This window comes from Limulus polyphemus, unplaced genomic scaffold (assembly GCF_000517525.1).
Source record: "Limulus polyphemus unplaced genomic scaffold, Limulus_polyphemus-2.1.2 Scaffold142, whole genome shotgun sequence".
NCBI classification, from domain to species: domain Eukaryota; kingdom Metazoa; phylum Arthropoda; class Merostomata; order Xiphosura; family Limulidae; genus Limulus; species Limulus polyphemus.
In genome coordinates, this window is record NW_013665752.1 from 591,827 (window position 1) to 599,843 (window position 8,017).

Sequence of the window (8,017 nt, forward strand, 5' to 3'; positions counted from 1 at the left end):
TATTTAAGAAATTACATGTTTATTCTAGGTTGTATATAATTTAAAAAGGATGCACTTTTGTATTATTTTTCTAGTTTTAGAAATGTAGAAGATGTCAGAAATGACGCTAACCGACTTTTTAACACTTTATTTATGAATTTTCAATGTACTGGATAACGCTTTAACTGCACTCTGGTTTCCGCCTTTGAGTGAATGGCTCAATTGCTAATGGTAAAATATCTGAGCAGCATAGTGTCTAGTTTAATTATCACTGAAATACAAGAGAAGAGTTTTGTTACCATAATACCCTGACACTTTGTGCATATAAGAAATTGCACGTTTCATATATTTTTATCTCAAACAAATTCTATAGTTCTTTAAAATTATTTGTATGTTTTAATTTCGAAATATATACAAAATATAAAATAAAAGTAAGAGGGCATTATAACTTTTCTTGTAATTAGGCTTAGCATAGTTAATATTAATACGAAAAGCTTTAACTTCTCAATTAAAGATTACAAATTTCTGGCAGTGAATTTCAGCGAGAAACAAAAGTCTTAGTTAATAAGTTAACAGGTAAGTTAATAAATTTTTAACTTAATATACTGTAACAGTCTAATACTATTAGTATTACTAGTAACAATGAATGAATGCTACTACTACTAGTAGCCTTGGAAGTTGGACAGTTTTAATAATAATAGGCAGACTTTACCCTGACTTAAATCTTATCACAAGTTTTTTTTAATATTAATAATTAGTTGTCAAATTTATTAAAAGTAATTTATTTTCTTGAATACCAATGAACTTAATTCACCAATCAGGTGCTTGAGTTTTCCTAGTACTAATGCTACTACTAGTAATACTATTAGTAATAGTAATGATGCAGCTATAAGTATAACTGAATATAACTATAAAGAATAAATATACTGTGGTGGTGGGTGCTTTGCTTTGCCAGTTCTAGAATTTACTCGTTGGCCTTTGCCAACGATTTATGGTGAAGACCTAAGTTTGTTGACACTAGTAATATGTGAAGAAACTATTTTTTCTTTGTTGTCTAAATAGCTTGAGCATTGTAAACACAAGAACATTTTGCTCCACCATACTATAGCCTATTATTAAGTATGATTTATGCTTACTACTTAACAAGTCATCACTAACAAAATAAAATGTCTAAGATATACAAGCTGTAATTAAAGGTTAATCTGAAATGTAAACAAACTGCATATTGAAGGGAAGTTTTTCTTACTCAGCCAGAGAGAGAGAGATAAAAATACAAAAAATTAGGTAAAGATACTTGAAAATTATAAATTGTTTATTCTTTTAATCAGACTTCTGTTATAATCTAATTACTTCACAGAATATATTGACAGTTGATTAATAAGAATAAATACATGTCAACATGTACCAAATCTAACAGGAAGAAGATGAGCAAGTTGGTTGGGATGCCTAGTCTTATTTGTGAAAAAATTTTCACTGCAATTAAAAATGTAAATGTAAATATGTTAATTTTTGTAGCATTAAATTTTCATGTCATTGCTGTTAATATGGATGAAAAGGGGTTTAATTTTTTCTTTTGTTTTTTCTGCACATTCGATTATCCATGCACACTATTTGGATAAAACTTTAGCAGTTGATTTTATTTGACTAGCAAAAAACACACAACTTATACATATATATGATCTGGTTTCATCCAAATTTTCGAAAAATTGGTGTGGACAGGAGACATTTATTTTTGTCTATAATTTTATATTTCATTTCTTTGCCTAATATTTGGCACAAAACTATTGGACAAGAAGGCTGTTTATTCCAATATGTATTACATGGCAGGATGAATACCAAACAATAAATGCTGGTTGCTGCTTGTAAAAGTAGAAAAACATATGAGGAATGGACACCAAACTAGGGATGGGTGGGGATAGAAAAAATATTTAGTTGGCCTTAACTGAATCAAGCCCTTCCTAGATTAGAGTTAAAACTGACCTACCCTTGTTCACTGCTTTACCACAAGGAATATTGTTATTGTAAGCACAAAAAGGTCTCTTCTGAATGTAGATGACTCTGGTTCTCTTTTGTTTTCTATTTGTTACTGCTTGCACCACTTTCCTAATTCATGCTTCTCATCTCCAGTCAACCTCATATTGTCAACAGGCTTCAATTTGACCTATAAAAAAAAATCTGCCAATCTTACTCCATATCAATGGTCAATAATAATCCTATAAATTCATAACCTTTATCTTTGCTATTTTTACTATGACAATCTGAGCTATACCTAATGTGTGTCATTATCCTGATTCTAGGACAAACTGAGTGGTTTTTAGGGAAATGTGATGTCTGCAATCAACTGATATACAATTTTCAATTGGAATTAATGTAGTGAACTGTGAGACTCGTATATGGCTGAGCTTGACCATAGATTAGTGGTACTTGAAAAAAACTTACACTTGTAAACTTGATAGCAATCTGCGTATGACAGTCAATATATAATGTCAACAAAGCAGTCTGTGAAAAGTACTGACTTGGAAGTTTGTATTTTTTGTCAATTGTTTTCAACAATTTTTTAACCCTTTTTCTACCATGTAAATTGGAACCGTATCTTTGGCAGTGTAACACAACACTTGAAATGGATTCTGCAATTTTTATTTGTTTTTCAGTCATTGATTTTATTGACTTGTCAAACTGTTGTCTTATACATGCATTTGCTGTATTCATTTTGGTGTCACAACTTCAGATGATGAAGTAGATTTGACATGTTTTTGCATTTTGCTTGCACCAGTTTTGAACACGTTTTGCAAATAATGGTACTTTGCTCATCATTGATTACTTTGAAACTGAAATAACACAGACTACTGAAGATGAGCCTTTCTTGGGTATCTGTTTTTTCCTTGCCTAAATTAGATGAAATTAAAACTTCAGGCATGAACATAACAAATTAATATACATGTTACATTTCTAAATAAAACTAAACTATTGGCCATAAACCTGACTATTTAAAATAAACTCCTTAAATGTCCTTTACACATAATTCCCTTTTTTTACTGCGTGATGTTGCACAACATGAAGAGGCTACTCTAACAGTAGAGCATGAAGATTCAAATTTGTTTATATAAGTTAGGGAGGGTTCTTTGAAAGTAGTTTAAACAAAACTTTTGAAAAAGGTTAATGTGACTTGGTTCATTAAATGTTTGATGAATGTGTGTTGTGTAAGGTATTATTTTTATAATTAAAAACTGAAATATCATACTATAATAAAAACTATATCAATCTTTACTTTTTATGACCTCCCTATGAAGTTCAAATGGATTAGTCCAAAGAGCACAGGGCTCCAAAGCTAGAAATTGCAAAGTGAGCAAGAAAATGAAAAAAAAAAAGTCCACAATATAGGTTTTCTTCCACAATAATTTTTCTCATGGTATTAACAATGATGCCAGTATATCATCCAAATCTACATCTTAGATGTTTTCTTTAATCAACTTCTCATCCCTTTCTTCTCTGTATTATTGTTCAGACCCTGACCATCTACTTTGTCCTTTTCATACAGTATGCTGTTACCTTCATCTCTTTTTTTTTTTTGCTGAGTTATTCCACTTCTTCTCTTGACTTACTCTTATCTTTGACCATCAGTATCTTTTAGATGGGACATAGCAGTCAAGGATCGATGATCCCCAATACCTGTTTTTCTGTCCCTGGTTTTTTCTCACCATTCATCATTCTCCAATGTTTCCAGAGGCTCTAGAGGAGGGCTGTTGGGTATTTCTTTGTCTTGCAAAGAAAATAGTAATCACCTTAAAATACAGTAGAACCCATTAAGAAGCCACTGTGGCCTGACAGGGAATAGTTTTTTTCTCTTGAATTCCACACTGAGTAAGGTATAACAAAAGAAATGTTAAGACTATCTGCCCTTGCTCAGTACCTGCTGTTGAGATGTTTTTTGTTTAAATACTATTTCAGCAATTTCTCTGCTTCCTTTTCCAAGCTCTACAGTCTTTCATTGTGGACCTTATCCAGATAACAGATAATTCCTATTTGGTCCATGCACCTCTTTTTTGTTCTTCTGTATGTGAATTCCCCCCTTCTGTTTTCTTCCAGTGGAGTAGGAGAATCCTTGCAGCCCCAGTACCAAGCCACTTGGGAGGTCAATAGTGAGAGTTCTCCTTTGGCATCAGTGTAATCCCACTGGTATGAGACCAAGTGTACATACCCCTTAATCAGAAGTAGAGCTGGGTTGTCTACTGGAATTGTAGTATGGACCACTCCTACATTAAAAACTAGACCATTTCTAGTGGTTATTACCAGTCATGAGTATTGCATTCTTCTTGGGACACAAGTTTGGGATGATTCATCCCTGCACCTGATTATCTCGGTAAGTACATCAAGTAAGTATTCCTCCTGTAATGTATGACTTGAATTACTGCCTTAGCTACAGTGCATACATGGTCTGCTGACTCCCCTCGGATATATGTACCTTTAAATTCCACTTACTATTGCAACTCTTTAGCACCATACAGGAGGTTCTTTTGACAGCATTTTGTGCATTACCACTTCTTTGGATCAAAATACTCCGTGCTTGAGGTAGATACAGTTTTCTACCAAGTGATGCTCCAATTAGGTTCCTCTATTCCAATGGGTGACACACTCCATGATTGTATCATTTCTGTGGTTAGATTTTCAGAAATTAGCTCATTTTTTATTTCTTTATCTACACCATTATTTTCACCATTTTCTTAATTTGGAATTTGCCTATCTGTGCTATGAAGAGGTGAGTAGCATTTCTGAAGTTAACACTCCAAAATGATCCATTTCCCTCTTTGTACACTGTAGTTAATTCTTATGCACCTGCCATTGAGATTTTGTGCATACCACTAACCATGAACTATCTTCTGCCTTATTTACATTTTCATTTAAACTGTATAAGTACATGTAATCACCAAGAAGCAATAGCATCCACCAATAAAATCGGTACTGCCATTAACAGACATTTTTTTAATTTTTCTCTTCCTTTTTTAAAGATTTTGCATGCCCATTGTGATTGATTGAATTTTCTAATCTTTATTATCATAGTTACTGTCTTTCTGACAGTTTCTTCTTTCAGTGCATGCCTATTTTTCATTTTTAACTTTCGTGAGATTTTATAATTCCATTTCTGGCTTTTGTTCATTTCTGAATAGTGGTATACTACAAGCTATGTTAGGGTTATCTTTCATGTTGGTTTTCAACCCTGCCAACTCATGATTTTGTGGCTTCATCCTCTCCAGGTTATAGCTCTGTTCACGAAGCCAATATTTCATCTGGAATGAGACTAGTTAATTTTCTCTACCATGGTTGTTTGCAGAACTTGATGAACCATACTGTGTCATGTCTTGAAACTCTTCACAGCTTCTACCATTTTTATGGCTGCTAGCGGTTCTTTATCTATGGTAGATGTTAAGGCCAGTTTTCACCATTTATGGATTTTGTCTTCCTTCCTGGCTTCTTTATCTCATGTGCATTGCATTTCTGTACCAAAGCATGAAATTGACATTTTGGCCAGCTCTTTCAACTGGTAGTCAGAAATGTCTGGCCTCATGGTTCACTATTGAGGAACACATCATTCCTCTCTCTTTGTTGTTTTTTGGGGGTTGTACTATGCTTTTCTTTTCTACTATGCCCTATGTTTTGATCACAATATTTATTTCATGCTGTAGTTTTTTTTCTTTCCCCCTTCACCTGACTTTGGTATCCATGCTGAGATCTTCTTCTATCAAGATTGTTCCCACTTTCCCTGTCCCATCCTCATTAGTTTTATTATTCATTTATCATGGTTTATGGTCTTTCCTCTTCTGCCCTCTTAGATTCTTAATCTCTGGAATCTTTTTCTGCTTCTTTGGGGGTTGACCCTCCGACTCTAGTATTATTTTCCAGAGCTTGCTTCTTCCATCTTTACCTTTTTTTTGCTTTATCCCTTTACTACTCATTCTGGATATCTGCATTCACATATTCTTGCTGAGTAACCCCTCATCATACAGGGATCTTTAGTCCACTACTCTTACCAGTTGGACTTGGCACTTCATGGACTCTATCACTTTTCTTCAGATTTGTCCATTAACTCTTTTAATACAGGGTAGGTCAATGTGATGACCTCGTAACCATTTTGTGCTTGTTATAGTTTCATGCTATAAGTTTTAAATTAGTTAACGAATGTTAACAAAATTTGGCAGATTATCAATAAACATTACAATGCTTTCATATGCAAAATATAAATTTTTTTATTAAGTTGTAAGGTTTGTAAAGCAATGCTTCTCTCATGCCTTTTTTTTTCTTTTCACATTTTACCTGTCTATCATGTAAATTAATTTTCATTTTAAGATTAAAAATACAGTGAAACCCCGATTTTACACCCCCTGATTTAATGAAAATTCGGATATAACGCGATGGGGCATTAACTCTTTCTACATGGGCTCAGTCCCTGGGTCCAACCTAGTAACCATAACCTCATTATAGTTTACATACTGATAACTTAATATTTTAAGTGTATCTTTACAAAATTTTGTAGACTTATAGTAAACATTAGAAGCCTTTTCCACACAAAAAATCTGATTTTTTAATGAAGTAATTTTACTTAAATTTGTACATGAAAATATCAATTATTTTGTTTTGTTTTGTTTATTAAAAAGCCCACAAAAAGTAATTTGTGTTTTAATTTATACTGTAACAACGATTATTTCACAAAATTCTTTAATTCAGAGGTAATTTACTTGCCAGAAAGGGAACGTGTAAAAAACTAGTCAAAGAGTGTAAGCATTTATGTTTTTGTGTTATAATTTGTGTTCATTCTAGAATGAAAGAGGCATAATTTATGTTTATTTCCTAATTTTTATGGTAGTTGCGAGATCGTTCAAGTCTGCTAAACCCATATAAAGATTCAGTACAGAAAATAACAGATAAAGATTTTTCTTATGAAATTTCAAAATTTTCTGAAGCATAAAAGTACAGTGTAGCCCCGTTATAACGTGATCGTTGAGGTCCATAAAATGTCACTGCGAAACAAGCAGGGTCGTGCTAAATCGGGGTTCACGAAAATCACTGTTCAAACCGACCCAATGTTGACCTAACATCCTAAAACACTTATATTTTCACCCAATGTATAATAATTGAAATGTTACTGTATTTTACAAAACACTAGTCTACTAAAACACAGCCAAGACAAGTTACTTTGTACAGACCAAAGGTCAGGTTTATGTTATTTGATACGGTAACATGAGTGCACGTGAGCCTCATCGTTGTAGCTTCTGTTTTGTTAGCTAAACACGGGTGAAAGGTCAACATAATAAAAATATATAAATGTATAATGTTATGAGATTTAAGCTATTTCTCATAACAAGAAGAGATAATTCTTTGCTTTACTTTATTTACTGTTCTATGTTTTAGGAAAAATAACTTTAAGAACTTATTTTGCAAATAGTAATAATCTATATACATATATGTGAATAACAAATTGGAAGCTCAGAATGTCCTTCTAGTGGTTTTCTCAGCCTTTCTAATGTACCTAGTGCTATTTTTTTCTTTCAAACCAAGATTTCAATAAGGTAGGTTGTGTCTTTAGTCTGCTCGAAATTTCATATTTTTTTTAGACCCACATACAGCTTAGTTACTAAGCTTGATAAATTATAGTGGAATTCTATGGTATTGATGTAGTAATTTATGATTTTTTTAGTTATTCAAATGTATACATAAAAAAATATATATATATTTTGTTCATATCCTCCATGTGCAAAATTTTTAAAGGCTTAGCAACCTACATCAAACAGAAACTGAGTACAAAGAGTTGTATATAGAAGTAAGTGTATATAAGGGAGCATTTCCAAAAATGAAAGGTGAGTGGGGTGCCACTATGTTTGATTTATTATGACAGCAATATTTTCTTATTTTATATTCTAGCTTTTCAGTATCAGTAAATCGTATGTAACTTTAGACCTAGTAATTTGACTTCTCAAACATCTAATTTGAACCAGTGCTGCATTCAACATACCACGTGACATACAAAAATTGATGTTTATCTGTG

General features: G+C 32.6%; 1 protein-coding gene across 1 annotated transcript in view; it reads left to right on the forward strand.

Moving 5' to 3' along the window:
- Window positions 1-206: 206 nt before the first annotated feature.
- The window catches only part of LOC106474779 (DNA methyltransferase 1-associated protein 1-like), a 71,625-nt gene continuing 63,814 nt past the window's right edge, over window positions 207-8,017 (forward strand). Inside the window, exon 1 of the mRNA XM_013935472.2 lies at window positions 207-555. The gene's annotated coding sequence lies outside the window, so the exon portion shown is untranslated. The remainder of the gene's footprint in view (window positions 556-8,017) is intronic.